Raw genomic sequence first — 17,150 nt, 5'->3', positions numbered from 1 at the left:
CGGTACCTGGTGGGAGTGCCACACCACGTCTGCAAAGTCATCTAATTACCGCAAATTCAGAGGAGGGGGCGATGAACTCTGAAGCTACGTACAGTCACATCCCAGGCGTGTTCGATCTGGTTCAGATCAGGAAAGTGGGGGGGGGGGGGGGGGGGGGGACCACAATGGTAACACGTCACCTCGTTCCTCGAAACGCGCCGTCACATTACTTTTCTGAACAATGCCGCGATCATCATGTAGGGTTGTGTGTGGTCCGCAAGCAGTGTTGGATACCACTTGGCCGTCATGGTGCCTTTTAGGAGCTTCACCAGACCCATGGATGCCCTCGTGAACGTTCCCCACAGCATAAAGGAGCCGCCACCCGCTTGTGTCTGTCTCCACAGCAGAGGTGTTAAGGAGCTGTTCCCCTCGAAAACGACGGATTCGCGCCCTCCTAACGGCAATATGAAGAGGGTTTCGGAATTCATCAGGCCGTGCAACACTCTGGCTCAGCGCCGACGTCCAGTGCCGATAGTCAGGTGCCCATTTCAGTGGTGTCGACATTGGAATATGCGGGGTTCGTCGGTTTCGGAGGCCTGTCGTTATGAGCGTTTGGTGCACTGTCTTCAGACACACTTGTTCTCTGCCCAACATTAATGTCTGATGTTAGTTCCGCCGGTCCTGGTTCACCAGTCTGAGCAGCCTACGACATCCAGAATTCTGCAATGATGGTAGCCGTCCAACACCACGACGTCTGGACATGGTTTCACCTTGAATGAGATTTTCACTCTGCAGCGAAGTGTGCTCTGATATGAAACTTCCTGGCAGATTAAATCTGTGTGCCGGACCGAGACTCGAAATCGGGACCTTTGCCTTTCGCGGGCAAGTGCTCTACCAATTGAGTTACCCAAGGTAGGAGACGAGGTACTGGCAGAAATAAAGGTGTGAGGAGGGGGCATGAGTCGTATTTGGGTAGCTCAGTTGGTAGAACACTTGCCCGCGAAAGACAGAAGTCCCCAGTTCAAGTCTCGGTCCGGCATACAGTTTTAATCTTCCAGGAAATCGCATGGTTTCACCTTGGTTTCGCCAAGTGTTGAAAACACACAGGACAGCACACCTTGAACGCTCGACAAGTCATGCAATTTCCGAAATGCTCGTGCTGAACCTGTGGGTTACCACAATCTGTACTCGTTCAGCAGAGATCGAAGGGCTTTTCACTGACACTACATGCACCGTGCATGTGTCTGACTAATAGTCATTCAACGCCAGGCCACCCCCCTATCGCCTAGACTGCTTTATGTCGACAGTAGGTCGGCGATCATAATGTTCTGGCTAATCAGTGTCGTAAACTGCTATTAGGAGTGTCTCCATATTTTCTTACGGACCAGACACATAAAAGAGAAGACGAGGGAGGAATGGGGAAAACAGAATGGTGTACCATTTATTGTTTACAAGAGGCAACGTCGACACGGGTGTGCACACTGAAAGTAGGCCATCAACAGAAGGTAACGTCGCCTTAACGGACCTCCTTACGCATTTCAAAATATTTACTGGAACACGGGATCACTTTACAGTCTCATAACGTGCACCGAAACAACATCAGCTTTATAAGAAATTCTTTACGACCACATTTTCTCTTTCGTATTGTACCTTAGATGTGGTGCCACGTGATTTCCTTCTGATGGCGAGAAGAACAATCTATGACTTCTTTTTGAGTCCTTGTTAGTGGTTTCTTTTGTCTTTGAAGTATTTCCGAAAATCGTTTCTAGAGGAGGCACGTACGAAGAAACCATTTAGCCTGTGCACTGATGTCCAGAAAGAAATGATGATAAATTATTTTCACTATATTCCTCGTAGCATCTATTTAACCTTCTGAGATGACTGGAGATGATACCTTTTGTCCTAACGGTATCTCTAGAAATGATGAGTGGTGTGTAGCGTGCCTTCGTATTGCGCTGTTATACTGAGACCAAAAAGGTTCGTATTTTTATGGGTTTGTATCAAACATGCAACGAGGGGAACAGAGTATTATGTGCCTTCCTTTGCGTACAGAAACACAGTAGCAGATATGTTTATACAGTAATTTTGTTAGTGATCTGTAAATGCGTGTAGCGAAGTTATATAACTAGGTGCATTTATACAGCTCTGCGGACGCTCCATCCCTTTATGTCGAAAGACTGTCGACGACGAGCCGTTAACCCGTTTTATCGAGGATAACCAATACGTATGGAGAACGTAGAACAGCATAAAAAGTGAAACATCGTTCGCCTTTTTCCTTATAAGACGTTATGAAAGTAATAAATATGGGCAAGGTCGTAGATTCCATTTTCTTTCTGACTCGCAAACGGTAGCGCCGGTAACTGAGAAGTGGAATAACTTCTTCTGAAGTATTACAGTTGACGTACAGTGTGAGTGGCTGTACCAGAAAATAAAACGTTTCAAGTCCAATCGCTCGTAAAAATCCGCAAAAATATGGAACAACCCAAACTCTTTTGCTCGTTATGTCGGTGGTTACTTTACAAACACATTGTTTACTAACACTGCGTCCGCGAAACTTTATTCAAAGAAATTTTGTCTGTTACGTAGGATAAACAAACTCGACAATGTTGTTGCCTTCACCCCAATCAATGTATCACACTTTATGGTTTTCGCCTATGGTACACAAACACTGGATTTTGGTCAAAAGGACAACTTCACACATTTTACCCTTTACACATTCAAAACGAAACTGCACTGACGCAAAAAAAACGCAACACCAAAAAATAATTCATGCAGAGTAATGAAATTTTGAGAACACACATGTCTACGAAACATATTTAAGTGATTATCACTGAAAGTTCACAGGATAATGTAAGCGCGACACAGGCCATTGAAAATAAAAGATGGTGCTACATTAATAACCGGGGCACCACCAGAATGTCGAGTACAAGAGTGCAACCGTGCGTGAAATGTCTCATACAGCTGTCGGATGCCAGTCTCTGGCACGCAGTTCCATGCCTGTTGTACTTGGTTGGTTAATACAGACGCCGTTAGATGATGCTGGAGGTGTTGTCCGATGATGTGCTGTATGCTCTCGACTGGAGACATATCTGGTGATTGAGCAGGCCAAGGCAACTTGTCGACATTCTCTAGAGAACGTTGGGTTGCAGTAGCGGTTCGTAAGCGAATGTTATCCCGTTGGAAAACACTCCCTTGAATGCCGTTCACGTATGACAGTGCTACAGGTCGAATCAACAAACTGACGTACAAATTTGCAGTCAGGGTGCGTGGGATTGTCACGAGAGTGCTTCTGTCGTAACACGACGTCACACGCCATGACACAAGTACAGGTGTGCGTCCAGTATGCACAGCACGCGGACAGATTGGCTGCAGGCCCTCAGTTGGTCGCCTTGTAGCCAACACAAGGCCACCACTGGCATTGAGGCGAAACTTTCATCAGAAAACACAGCGCATTTCCATCCTGCCATCGCCGGCCGGGGTGGCCGAGCTGTTCTAGGCGCTACAGTCTGCAACCGTGCGACCGCTACGGTCGCAGGTTCGAATCCTGCCTCGGGCATGGCTGTGTGTGATGTCCTTAGGTTAGTTAGGTTTAAGCAGTTCTAAGTTCTAGGGGATTGATGACCTCAGAAGTTAAGTTCCATAATGCTCAGAGCCATTTGAACCATCCTGTTCTCCAACACCAGTGCAGTCGCAAACGGCAGTGGTTCGAGGTCAGTGGAACGCACATCACAGGGAGTCTGGCTCAAGGCTGTCCTTTGGGGTAATCAATTTATAACAGTTCGTTGTGTCATTAGTGTGCCCATTGCTACTCGAAGTGCTGCTGCAGACGCAGTACGATGCGACAGAACCGCACGTCAGACATGGCGGTCTTTCCCCTCGGTAGTGCCACGTGGTCGTCTAGAGCCAGGTCTCCTTACGACTGTACATCCATGTGACCACAGCTGCCAGCAGTCATCAACATTGCCTACATTCCGACCACGTCTTTCTGCAGTATCGTAGAAGGAACATCCTGCTTCTCGTAGTCCTATTACACGACCTCGTGAAAACCCTGTGAGTTGTTGATAATATCGCCTTTGTCGCCTCAAAAGCATTGTTGTTTAGCGTCAGTTCACCATGTCCAATCTCAAAGGTAACTAACCTAAGTACATTAAGTTCTGACCACTTTTTCGAGTTTGCGTCATCAGCCCCCTCCAGCCCGTCAGCCGTAGACACACTGTCCTGCACCTTTTATCCGTATCTCAGGAGACCTATATCTGCAGGAAATCCGAAACACATACTCGCTTCTGACAATGCACCACTGTTGGTGCCCCATGGTGTTACCGTGGCACGACATTCGTTTCGTATAACTGCATCTACCTCTACGTGACAAGTCTGCAGATCTCACTTAACGCGTAGCAGAGGGTTCATCAGACCACTTCCAAATATTTCTCTACCGTTCCAGTCTCTAACAGCGAGAGGGAAAAACGAACACTTGATTTTTCCAGTACTAGCTCTGATTTCATTTAGTTTATTATGATGATCATTTCTCTCCTTACTTTCTGAAGTCCCTAAGTACAAACTGAAAAATTTCGACTAACACTGGTTGATAAAAAAGGCACAGTGAGTAAGAGCAGGAATAAGACTTCATTGAGAACCGACGAAGGTGTTGGCAAGAAGGGTGCATCTGCTGGATACGCGACGGTGTGGTGACCAAATGACAACACCGGCGACCCGAAGTACAAATAAGGTGCGAGACCGTTTCATCAGACTTTGCGAGGATTAGTAGTGCTAATATGGTATCCTGCCTTACGGCAAGTCTTGTCATTGGTGAAGCCTCTTCCACTTTTGTCTGTCCACAGCCAGTCTTTTCATTTCTGAATATTTATCTCCTTTGATATTGTCCAGCATTTGGTATCTTCTTTTTCCTCTTCCCCTTTTTCCCTCCACCATTCCTTCTATTCCTTCCTTCAATAAACAGTCCCTCCTCAAACGATTGGCAATCCAGTTTCGTTTTCTCTTTCTGAGGACTTACAGGGTATTTCTTTCTTCTTCAACTCTTCTTAATACTTCTTCATTCCTTACTCGGTCTTCCCATTTCACTTTTCCCAATCTTTTCCATATCCACATCTCTAGTGCCTCCAATATTCTTTCATCTTCCTTCCTCAATGTCCAGTTCTCCGCACAATGCAGTGCGACGTTCCAGATGTAACGTTTGGCAAGTATTTTCCTCAGATCTTTGTTTAGTGGTCCGCAAATTAATTTCTGTTTCCTCTTGAATCCTTCTTTTGCCATAGCAATTTTTTTGATAATTTCTGTTGAGCAATACATATCATCCATGTGACCACTGCTGCCACTTCCCAAGTAATTGAAGTTATTCAGAAGCTCATTTCCTCTCGCCCTATTTTCATACGGCATTTTCTCCCCTTCCCTCCAACTACCATGCTTTTCGTTTTCGTCTTCTTAATATTCATTCCATATTTTTCTAACGTTTGTTCCATCTCTCTTGCACTCTCTGCCATCACAACCACGTTGTCTGCAAATCTTATGAACGCCACTCTCCCTCACCTTGTACAAACTCCTCTCCTTCCACCAAAACTTTCATTAATAATTTCCTCCAGATAGATATGAAAAGTGTTGGCGATAAACAACAATCTTGTCGTACACCTTTTCCCAGTTCCATTTCTTCACTCGTCGCATCTCCTACTCTTACTCTTGCTCTGTGGTTCAAATACAAATTTCTAATTAGCCGTCTATCCCTCCAGTCGACTCTGTGTTCCCTTACAATTTCCAACAGTTTGTCCCATCTGACACAATCAGAAGCAACACAACATACATCTTCCTTTTCTTCTCCATGTACCTCTCCCCTACTACTGACAGTAGTCCAATGGCATCTCTCGTTCACACTCCTAGTCTGAAACCAAAGTTTTCATCTACTGTTACGCAATTCAACTTTCCATATAGCCTTCTGTTGAGCATCGTCAACAAGACTTTGGCTGAATGCTATATCAGGCTCACTGTTCTAAACTCCTCACACTTTTTGCTGTTCTGCTTCTTTTCTATAGGGATTAAGATACTTTCCGTAAAGTTCTTTGGTCATTTTCCTGTCCTGTATATTTGATTACACAGTAAAATTAACTCCCTTTTCTCTTCTTTTCCCAACGACTTTAAGAGTTCCGAAGGAATCTCATCATTTCCCATTGCCTTTAGATTTTTCATCACCGTCATAGATTAATCAGTCTCACTAGTTAGTATTGCATCTCCTTTGTCATCATCTGCAACTTTATCTTCTTCTATCCCAAGCTTTTCTGCACTTGATCGGCTGTCTGCAGCATATAGCCATTTCATATATTCTTTTCCATCTTCTCATTATTTCTTCGCGTTCGCTCACGATTTTACCGTATGCAGCCTCTGCTTAATTTAGTCCATTGTATTTTCTCTTTACCCTGAATGTAAAATCCATTGCTTCATTGTACATCATATCATATTTTCCTTCTTTGTCTAATTTCTCTCTCTTGTCACACTTCTCTGTCAGCCATTTCTACTTTGCTTTTTCAGTCTCCCTTCTTAATTCATTATTAGAGGACGAAGGGAAGCACATTTGATTCAGCACTTTGCCAAGAGTTCGGAACGACAGAACATACTACTGCAATGAGGGCAATTGTAGCTTCTCCACATAGAGATGTGATACGAGCACCTATGACTCAAATTCCGCATTGAGGAACACTCTGAAACCCTGGAGTTAAATACTAGAGGAGCTGAGAGCGCTGACAGGCTCAGGAAACGAGAGTACATTCGGCATTCGATCACTAGTGTATAAATGTATGTGTGTGTGTGTGTGTGTGTGTGTGTGTGTGTGTGTGTGTGTGTTTGTGTGTGTGTGTGTACGTATGCGTGTGTGTTGAGGGGTTGGAGGGGGGCGGGGGGAATCATATCACCGCCTGCTACAAAATCTCTCCGCTCTTCAAGCTTGTTCCCAGAGTGAGTCCTTTCCGTCTGCATCACTGATACCGGTATAAGAGAGGCTCTGTTTAGTTGCAGGATGTTCTAGTGAAATCAACAAGTGTCTTCAAGCTGCAGTCAACTTGGAGTCCAATGCTGCAAAACCGAAAGCCATCCCGCCATTGATGGGACTTCTGATCCTGAAGCCACAGTCCTGCCATTCACGATGGTGACTGACTGTGGGTGTGTATCGGACCGATCTGCCCAGCTGAAAGCTGCCCAACTTAGGGGCTGGGCGCCCTGCCGCTGCCTGCTGGGACCGCCTCTCGGGCAGTCCTTCGTGTTGTTGCCGGGTCTTCCGCCCGCGCGCCACCTCGAAAACCGAGTACAGGGGTGCAGGTATCTGGGACCGAACCCGGGCACAGGTTCAGTCGTCGAGAGCTCCTGAGGCCCTGACCGAAGTCCACAGCCACTCCAGGCTGCTGGGAGGCGCGGCTGCCCCACCCTCCTGCAGCGCCGACCACAGCCAACGCCATGGCGTGCATTCAGAAAGTTCCTCGCCGAACACTGACGTGCCACCGCACACTGACATGGAGGCTGACTCAGCACGCTCGCTGCTAGGCAGCGCGAGGAAGGAGAGAGTCCTGGTGGAACTCTCGCCAGTAAGTGATTCTTCAAAAAATGTTTCAAATGGCTCTGAGCACTATTGGACTTCACATCTGAGGTCATAGATCTTCGGACTACTTAAACCTTACTAACCTAAGGTAATCACAACACATCCATGCCCGAGGCAGGATGCGAACCTACGACCGTAGCAGTCGCGTGGTTCCGGACTGAATCGCCTAGAACGCTCGGCTACCGCGGCCGCCTACGTGTTTGTTAATTGAGTGATGTTTCATTAGAGCCCCCGCGCTCTACAGGATCACTCACCACCGTTCCACCTCCTGATAATAACGCGACCCCGAGTCATAACATTATTATAGCATCATCTGGAAATTTAGAAGAGCGCAGAAAAGAGATTCCTCATCTGTAAAAGTATTCTTATCAAAACTAGAAGAAATCTAAAACCAGGAAAAGAGGGAGCAGTACTTGTTCACAGAATAAAAAGGAGTGACGTATGCTTTACTCAGCACCATGTTTGGTTTCCCTCTAATGCGAATCAATCCAACAAGGAATGAATGATTGTAGTGCACATCATTTTGAAAAGAGTTCAGAAAAATCAGTAGAAATTTGATTAAAATAGAGTGTGACTAACAGACTGGAAACAATTGTAACGATGCATTCACAAATATTTTATACTCAAGACAGCTGAAGGGAATGAGATAATGGGCAGCAATGGAAATAAAAATTAGAGCTAAAGGGGTCTAAAATATTAATCGCAAACTCCATACAGATTTCGGGTTTCTGCTTTGCTTCACAGGGAATATTTATAATTAGTACACATTTACCAGCGATGATGTATCTTTCAAGCATTGAATACAGTGCAGTGCTGATCTTCTCGTCTCACCGTTCAACTTTTCAGCCAACGGACTCAATTATTGATGTGCGTAGTTTCCAGGAATACAAATGAAATCAGTTCTTCTCCCTTTCCTATATAACGGTTTCGAGACTTCTAGCCAAATTCGGGACGAGTTCCGTCACTTTTATAGCCAAGATATCGAAAGAGGAAAATAATCAGTCACGCCTACATATCTGGAACTTCATTAATCAAGAAATTATTTGAGAAAATATCAAGGAAAATGAGATAACCTTTTTCCGTCCTTGCCTCATATACATATTTTTCAATTTATCTCTTTGTACAGTTAGTGATTGCCATGTATGTCATACACGTCCAGATTTGTGGATAATATCCTTGTTTCTAGCCTTGTCAGTCCACTTACTTTTCACCTCCTTTGTCTAACACCATCCTGCAGCGCCTTCGATCCACTTCGTCTCTGGTTTTCTCAAGTCTACGAATAACTTCATTCAGTCCTGCGCTCTAACGTACAGTCATGGGTGCCAGCCTAAATTCATCCAGAGGTGGCAAGACTCCAGAACTGCCAATATTCATATAACCGATTTAGTTTTAGAACTAAATTTGACAGGAAACATGCTATTCTAAATGTATTTGTTGCGGACTTTTCATAGTCTCCACTCAATATTTGTTGAAGGTAAATTACTATGATACACGAAATGTAAGCATACTTCATTAGTATTTGCAAAGTACATATTGTCAATGTGCAACTATACAGGGTATTCGGAAACTGTTCGTTCCGATTAATAAAAGAATTAGAGAGAACAAAGACAAAATATATTTCTATAATGAACGTATGGTCTCTAAGGTCAACTTCGAATGTCAGGGAATATTTTGTTATTAGTGCTGACGTAAGGTGTTGTGCCGGTGTCGTTGACTGAGAATGTGTACCGCCATTCAGACATCCATAATTCGCATGTCTGGCAGATGGGAAGCCACGAGTGCACGACCTCATGTTCATCAACAGCGATTCCGTGTTAATGTGTGGGCCTGCATTCTCAGTGATAGGTTCACTGAACCATGCATTCTTCAATTCCGCCTCAACGGACAGAGATATCTCTGTGGAATAAGTGCTGCAGGCTGTGCCTCTGGCTGAAGGCAATGGATGTACTTCCAGCACGAAGGGGCGCCATCGCATTTCAGCGTTGCTATGAGGAATCATCCAACAGCCACCTTCAGAAATGGATGGATGGGCCGAGGGGCCCTGTGCTCTGGCCGCCCACCTCACGCACCTGGGCTTCTTCTTCCTCGGGATGCATGTAAATGAAGCCCTGTTTTTCCGAGTTTGCTCAAATTGCGATTGGGAAACAGAGTGTGATATCAGCAAGCTGTGACGAGTTTTCTTCAATATGAGACAAATGGGGAACTGCCTTTGTGATGCAGTTGTGCAGCAGCATGATGAGATGTTGTTGTGGAAGTTGGGATCGCATGCTGGACAGGTATACTTGAGCCTTCGTTTTTTGCTGGAATCGGCGCCGGACACCGCGAGCTGACATGATGGAACGGTCCCTTTGAGCAGAGCTCTGTGAGGTAGGGGCAGAAAATGATGATACATCGATACTACCCTCCCTCACCAGAGTCTCACAGTTGGAAATGGAAAACCACGTGTGGACAGGTGCCGGCAGCCACGGCTTCAGCGGCTTGGACTACGTGTGCCACCTGCCGCGATAAAGGATGGTCGGGGGCAGCCACACGTCCCACCTTCGCCGCCTTCGATAGTTTTCAGTCTAGTTACCCCCTGATGGTTTGCTCGTGTATTAGTAGCGGGAGCCCCAGGCTACACGACGTTCGTTTCGTCTAATCGCTAGACTTTATTGCTGTTTGTTCATTTGAAAAATTTCTTCTCGATGCTTGGAGGAAGCTACAAACTAAGTAAAACTTCAGTTTACTGTAAATTGAGGTGACAAACGTCATGGGGTAGCGGTCTGCACACACAGAGGTGGCGGTGATATTGCATACACAAGGAATAGATGGGCGAACCTTTGGCGGATTTGTCATTTGCAGTCATATGATTCACGTTAATACGTTTCCGACGTGTTTTCGTCACACTACGGGAATTAACAGACTTTGAACGCGGAATAGTAGTTTGAGCTAGACGCTTGTGACATTCAATTTCGGCAATTGTTAAGAAATTCAGTATTCCGAGATCCACAGCATCAAGAGTGCGCTGAGAGTACCAGGTATCAGCCGTTACCTCTGGCCAGGGGAAACGCAGGGGTCGGCGACCTTCACTTACGGCGTCTGTGTAGAGTTGTCAGTGCTAGCAGACATGCAACGCTGCGTAAATAACCACAGAAATAAATGCAGGGCGTAAGACTAATACATCCGTTAGGCCGTAAATATAATATACAGAAGAATGGAAAAGAAAATTGAGAATGCGCTGGGTGACGATCAGTTTGGCTTTAGGAAAAGTAAAGGCACGAGACATACAAATTCTTGTGGTGTCACCGCCAGACACCACACTTGTTAGGTGGTAGCCTTCAAATCGGCCGCGGTCCGGTAGTATACGTTGGACCCGCGTGTCGCCAATATCAGTGATTGCAGACCGAGCGCCGCCACACGGCAGGTCTAGAGAGACTTCCTAGCACTCGCCCCAGTTGTACAGCCGACTTTGCTAGCGATGGTTCACTGACAAATTACGATCTCATTTGCCGAGACGATAGTTAGCATAGCCTTCAGCTACATTATTTGCTACGACCTAGCAAGGTGCCAGTATCCGTACTATTGATATTGTGAATCATGTACCATAAAGAGCGACGTTCGTCATTAATGGATTAAAGTTAAGTATTCCACCAGCTACGTCCGTTTTTCTCAATTCTAATTCCCCTGTCATGTTCCAGACCTCACGCCAGCCTGTGTGAGCCGAGACGCGTGCCTCCTTTAACCATACGGTTGGTTCTCCTGCCAACCACAACATTGACGACGAGAGTAAAGGTGTTCTTATCGATATTGCTCTGATTTACTTGTGTAATGGCTTTTCTGCAATCTACAGATATACTGTCCGAATTTTATCGCTTACAGAATCAGCAGACGCAGGCGTTACTGGATGCCCTTGGACAGCTCGTCCAGGGTAAACATGCGATGCAACACGATGCGGCAGCAGCCGCTTCACCGCTAACGCAGCCACAACACGCAGTTGCACCAACTTTTCGACCTTTTGATGCTGCACTGGAAAGCTGGACGGAGTGGTCACGCCAATTTGGATTCCATCTCGCCGCCTACAGAATTCAAGGTAACGAGCGGCAGCCTTTTCGCCTTTCTTCCGTAGGTGTGACCACTTACCATGTGATAGTCAAATTATTTCCCCGACGCGACATCGCAACTCTGTCCTACGAAGAAATTTTGTCTGCATTAGATGCATATTTCAAAGAATCAGTCAACGTAGCTGCCAAACGGTATACCTTCTTTCGTACAAAACGTACGGCAGGTCAGACTAATCGGGAGTGGGTTGCAACCTTGCAAGGCCTTACTAGGGATTGTGCTTTTGAGTGTCAGTGTGGACTCCCTTATTCAGATATTATGGTACGTGATGCAATTGCACAGAAGGTTTCTGATGTTCGTATAAGGGAACACATTTTGAAACTAGTAAATGGTTCAAATGGTTCTGAGCACTATGGGACTCAACATCTTAGGTCACAAGTCCCCTAGAACGTAGAACTACTTAAACTTAACTAACCTAAGGACATCACACACACCCATGCCCGAGGCAGGATTCGAACTTGCGACCGTAGCAGCCCCGCGGTTCCGGACTGCAACGCCAGAACCGCACGGCCACTGCGGCCGGCGAAACTAGTAAATCCCTCCCTTCAACAAGTGATGGACATATTGGATCGGCAGGACACACTTGACTTTCCTCAGGAATCATCTGAAACTTCCCCAGCAGTGTGTCAGGTTAACCGGCCCGCCGGGCGAGCTGCACTGAGCAGTAAACAGCTCTCGCGCCCGGCCCCGCCGCTGCCGCCAGGCTCTCAGCCACGTGTGTCGCGCCGGCAAGCAAATGCAGTGATCAAATCATGCTCGCGGTGTGCTACTTAACATTCGCGTGAGAATTGCCCGTCACGCCAAGCTATTTGCTTTTGTTGTAATAAAAAAGGACATGTGTTTGCCATGAAAAGCTCAGATCGGAAGCTCAAAACTGTTCCAGGCCCTTTGTTTCGCGCCGGAATCGGAATCGAACCATGGATACTCAGGCTCGCGAAACTTCGCCCATGGAAATTCCTGTAGTGCATTCCACTCCGCCCAGTGCCACTATCTCTAACAGTGACTGTGTTCGTCCCAAAAATAGTGTGTGTCGACATCGCCGGAACTCCCGTCAAGTCGCCAGTGATTATGTACCAGTGTCAGATCACGTTGCACGAGATAGTCGCTCTTGTCGTCATCAGGACAATAAACTTTTTCTAGACTTGGACATTAACCGCAAAGTGATACCATTCCAGCTCGATACCGGAGCTGGAGTTTCACTGATCAATCAAGACACTTACAAACAGCTGGGCACACCTCTGTTGCGTGCCGCAAATATTAAATTAAGTTGTTATTCAGGTGAACAGATCCCTGTGTTAGGACAGTGCAGCCTTCTTGCAACATACAAAGGACAGACAAAACTTGTGTCATTTTACGTCCTTCGTTCTTCTTCTGCAGTGAACTTGTTTGGTTTCGATTTATTTCAGTTGTTTAACTTGTCTATAGTAAACCAGGTCCTATCAGTGAACCAGACTGTGCCTTCAGACCGTGTTTCTCGTCTATGTGAAGAATTTGCAGACATTTTTGCACCGCGCCTCGGTTGCGCTAAGAACTATAAAGCAAATTTGGAACTGAAAGTAAACGCGCAACCGAAATTTTTCAGAGCGCGCAATGTCCCATGCTTTGCGTGATGAGGTCGCAAAAACATTACACGAGTTGGAATCACAAGGTGTTATTGAACGTGTGCAGGCTACTCTCTGGGCATCACCCTCAGGAATTTTGCCAAAACCTTCCGGCAAATTGAGACTTTGTGTGGACTTCAAGGCAACAGTGAATCCACAACTGGTGATTGCAACTTTTCCTTTACCCCGCACGGAAGATCTTTTTGACAAACTGTGCCCGAGTAAATATTTTTCGAAGTTGGACCTATCAGATGTGTACTTGCAAATACCGGTGGACGAAGAATCCCAGCGTGTTTTGGTGGTTAACACGCATCTTGGTTTGTATCGATTCAAATGACTGCCATTCGGGTGTGTATCCGCTCCTGCATTGTTTTAGCAATATCTACAAAGTGTTTGTGCGTCGGTCCCAACTGCAGCAAATTATCTGGGCGATATTGTGATCTCCGGAAAGACGGAAGAAGAACATTTGGCCAATCTCAGAACATTATTTCAGGTCTTGCGACAAAATTCTCTTCGCTTACGAAAGGACAAATGTGTGTTTTTTGCTCGGGACTTGCCATACCTAGGACATGTAATCAATGCCCAAGGCATACATCCCAGTCCCACGCACCTTCGTGCCATACAAGACTTGCTGTCGCCGCAGAATTTGAAGCAGCTACAGAGTGTGCTGGGAAAAATTACGTATTACAATAAATATGTGCCATTCGATCCCCAGAAGCCCCTCTTGTTGATGGTGGATGCATCTGATTTCGGGATCGGTGCTGTGCTTGCTCACAAAGATGGATCGCACGATCGCCCTATTCCCTTTGCGTCCAAATTGCTCTCGTCTGCGCAAAGGAATTATTCGCAGATCGAGAAAGAAGCATTGGTTCTCGTATTTGGTGTTACAAAGTTTCATGATTTCTTGTATGGTCGTCACTTTACCATAATCACAGACCACAAACCTTTGACATCGCTGTTTCATCCGACCAAGCCTGTACCTCCACGTACAGCGCAGAAATTCATTCGTTGGTCTATTTTCCTCTCGCAGTACCGCTACGATATCTTGTATCGGTCCACTGCTCAGCACGGAAACGCCGATGCGTTGTCCCGTTTGCCTATTGCTGAGGATAGGGCATTCGATTCCTCCGAACTTGCTTGCATGTTCATTGATGCGGAAACTGATGACGTGGTCGAATCGTTTCTGATTGATTTTCACCCTGTAGCTACAGCCACAGCTGCCGACCCAGTCCTTGCTCCCGTTCTGCGTTTTGTTGATACGCAATGGCCCTTGTCAAAGTCACGGATCGGGGACCCGTTGGTTCGCCGATTTTTTGCTCACAAAAAGAGAATTTTTGTACGACGTGGTGTTTTGCTGTTGCGTTCTGATAATGATCAGTCCAGGGTCGTGGTACCACGTTCGTTACAGTCCTCTGTATTACAGCTTCTCCACCAAGGACATTGGGGTATAGTGAGAACGAAACAACTTGCTCGTCAGCAGTGTACTTGGTTCGAAATCGATGCCGCGATTACGAAAATGTTCTCTTCTTGCATGGTGTGTGCCGAACAACAGTCAGCACCACCGCGGAAATTCTTTGCACGGCCAAAACCCACTTCCCCTTGGCAACGCTTACACATCGATTTTGCTGGTCCATTCTGGAATGCTCGATGGTTGGTTTTGGTAGATTCATTCAGAAATTTTCCTTTTGTTGTCCGGATGTCTTCCACGACCTCATCTGCTACCATCCAAGCGTTATCCGCTATCTTTTGCATTGAAAGTCTTCCACAGACTATTGTTTCCGACAATGGCCCACAACTCATGTCCGCAGAATTTCAGTCATTCTGCAAGGCCAATGGTATTCAACATCTGACGTCCGCGCCGTTTTCGCCACAGTCAAACGGTGCCGCTGAACGATTGGTCAGGACTTTCTAGTCACAGATGTCGAAGCTGAAAGAGTCGCATTCTCGGGAGGACGCGTTATTGCTCTTTTTGTCCTCGTATCGCTCTCAGCCCCGAGAAGGTCGCTCGCCGGCTGAGTTGCTCCAAAGTGATCATCATCGAACCTTGATGTCTTTGCTACATCCGCCGCATCAGGTTCCTGTGCAGCGGTAAACAAATGTTTTGCTCCAGGCGACGTTGTCTACTATCGCCACTACCGCGGTCCACGGCGTTGGCTCGAAGGGCGCATTCTTCGCTGCCTCGGACGCGCTATGTATCTGGTTTTGGGGGCCTCTGGTGAGGTGCGTCAGCATCTCAATCAGCTGCGCCTCTGCCGTCGCACGGGATCTGCCGCTCGCCGTCTGCTTTCAGCGACGGTGCCGTCCGGTCAGCGCCACGGGGACCCATCTACTGGCTCGCCTCAGCCCCAGGTGTTACCGACGCTGCCTTCCATTTTGCCCCATGGCGAGGCGCCGCCGCAGCTGCCTGTTCTCCCGCCGGCGACGCCGGCAGTGGACGCGTTGCTGCAGCCGCCGGGCGCCTCCCTGGGTCACGCGCCGACGATCGCTTCCCGTGACCAGTTGACCTCCGATATGGAACTCTCGCCCGCTCCGGACCATATGTCGTCTTCGCCCGTCGGGTGACCCGGCCCGATGGAGGTCGACCCTTCGGCCCCTCCTGTCTCTCTACGCGCGCATACACCGCATGTTGGCGTGCACCCTGGAGCAGGTTTTCAGGCGTTCCTCGCTCCCCGCGGTCCGAATGGCAGGGTGCGGGTGGCACAGCCTCGCCTGTTGTTAGGCTCCCCACCTCGTCGCATACGTCAACATGCGGTTCTCCCCACGGCGGGCGGAAGCCTTATGCCACAACCGTACGGCGATTTGCGGGGGAGGAATGTGGTGTCACCGCCATACACCACACTTGCTAGGTGCTAGCCGTTAAAACGGCCGCGGTCCGGTAGTATACGTCGGACCCGCGTGTCGCCACTATCAGTGATTGCAGACCGAGCGCCGCCACACGGCAGGTCTAGAGAGACTTCCTAGCACTCGCCTCAGTTGTACAGCCGACTTTGCTAGCGATGGTTCACTGACAAATTACGCTCTCATTTGCCGAGACGATAGTTAGCATAGCCTTCACCTACGTTATTTGCTACGACCTAGCAAGGCGCCAGTATCCGTGCTATTGATATTGTGAATCATGTACCATAAAGAGCGACGTTCGTCATTAATGGATTCAAGTTAAGTATTCCACCAGCTACGTCCGTTTTTCCCAATTCTAATTCCCTTGTCATGTTCCAGACCTCACGCCCAGGCTGCGTGAACTAAAACGCGTGCGTTTCGGCCTCCTTTAACCATACGGTTGGCTCTCCTGCCAACCACAACAATTCTGACGTTACGGCTAGTAATGGAAGCAAGGCTAAAGAAAAATCAAGACACGTTCATAGGATTTGTCGAACTGGAGAAAGCGTTCGACAATATAAAATGGTGCAAGCTGGTCAAGATTCTGAAAAAAAGTTGGGGTAAGCTATAGGGAGAGACGGTTCATATACAATATGTACAACAACCAAGAGGGAATAATAAGAGTGGACGATCAAGACCGAAGTGCTCGTATTAAGAAGGGTGTAAGACAAGGCTGTAACCTTGCGCTCCTACTCTTCAATCTGTACATCGAGGAAGCAATGATGGAAATAAAAGAAAGGTTCAGGAGTGGAATTAAAATACAAGGTGAAAGGATATCAATGATACGATTCGCTGATGACATTGCTAGCCTCAGTGAAAGTGAAGAAGAATTAAATGATCTGCCGAACGGAATGAACAGTCTAATGAGTACACAGTATGGTTTGAGAGTAAATCGGAGAAACGAAGGTAATGAGAAGTAGTGGAAATGAGAAGAGCGAGAAACTTAACATCAGGATTGATGGTCACGAAGTCAATGAAGTTAAGGAATTCTGCTACCTAGG

This window comes from Schistocerca gregaria, chromosome 5, assembly GCF_023897955.1.
Source record: "Schistocerca gregaria isolate iqSchGreg1 chromosome 5, iqSchGreg1.2, whole genome shotgun sequence".
Lineage (NCBI taxonomy): Eukaryota > Metazoa > Arthropoda > Insecta > Orthoptera > Acrididae > Schistocerca > Schistocerca gregaria.
Note: the sequence above shows the minus strand (reverse complement) of the source record.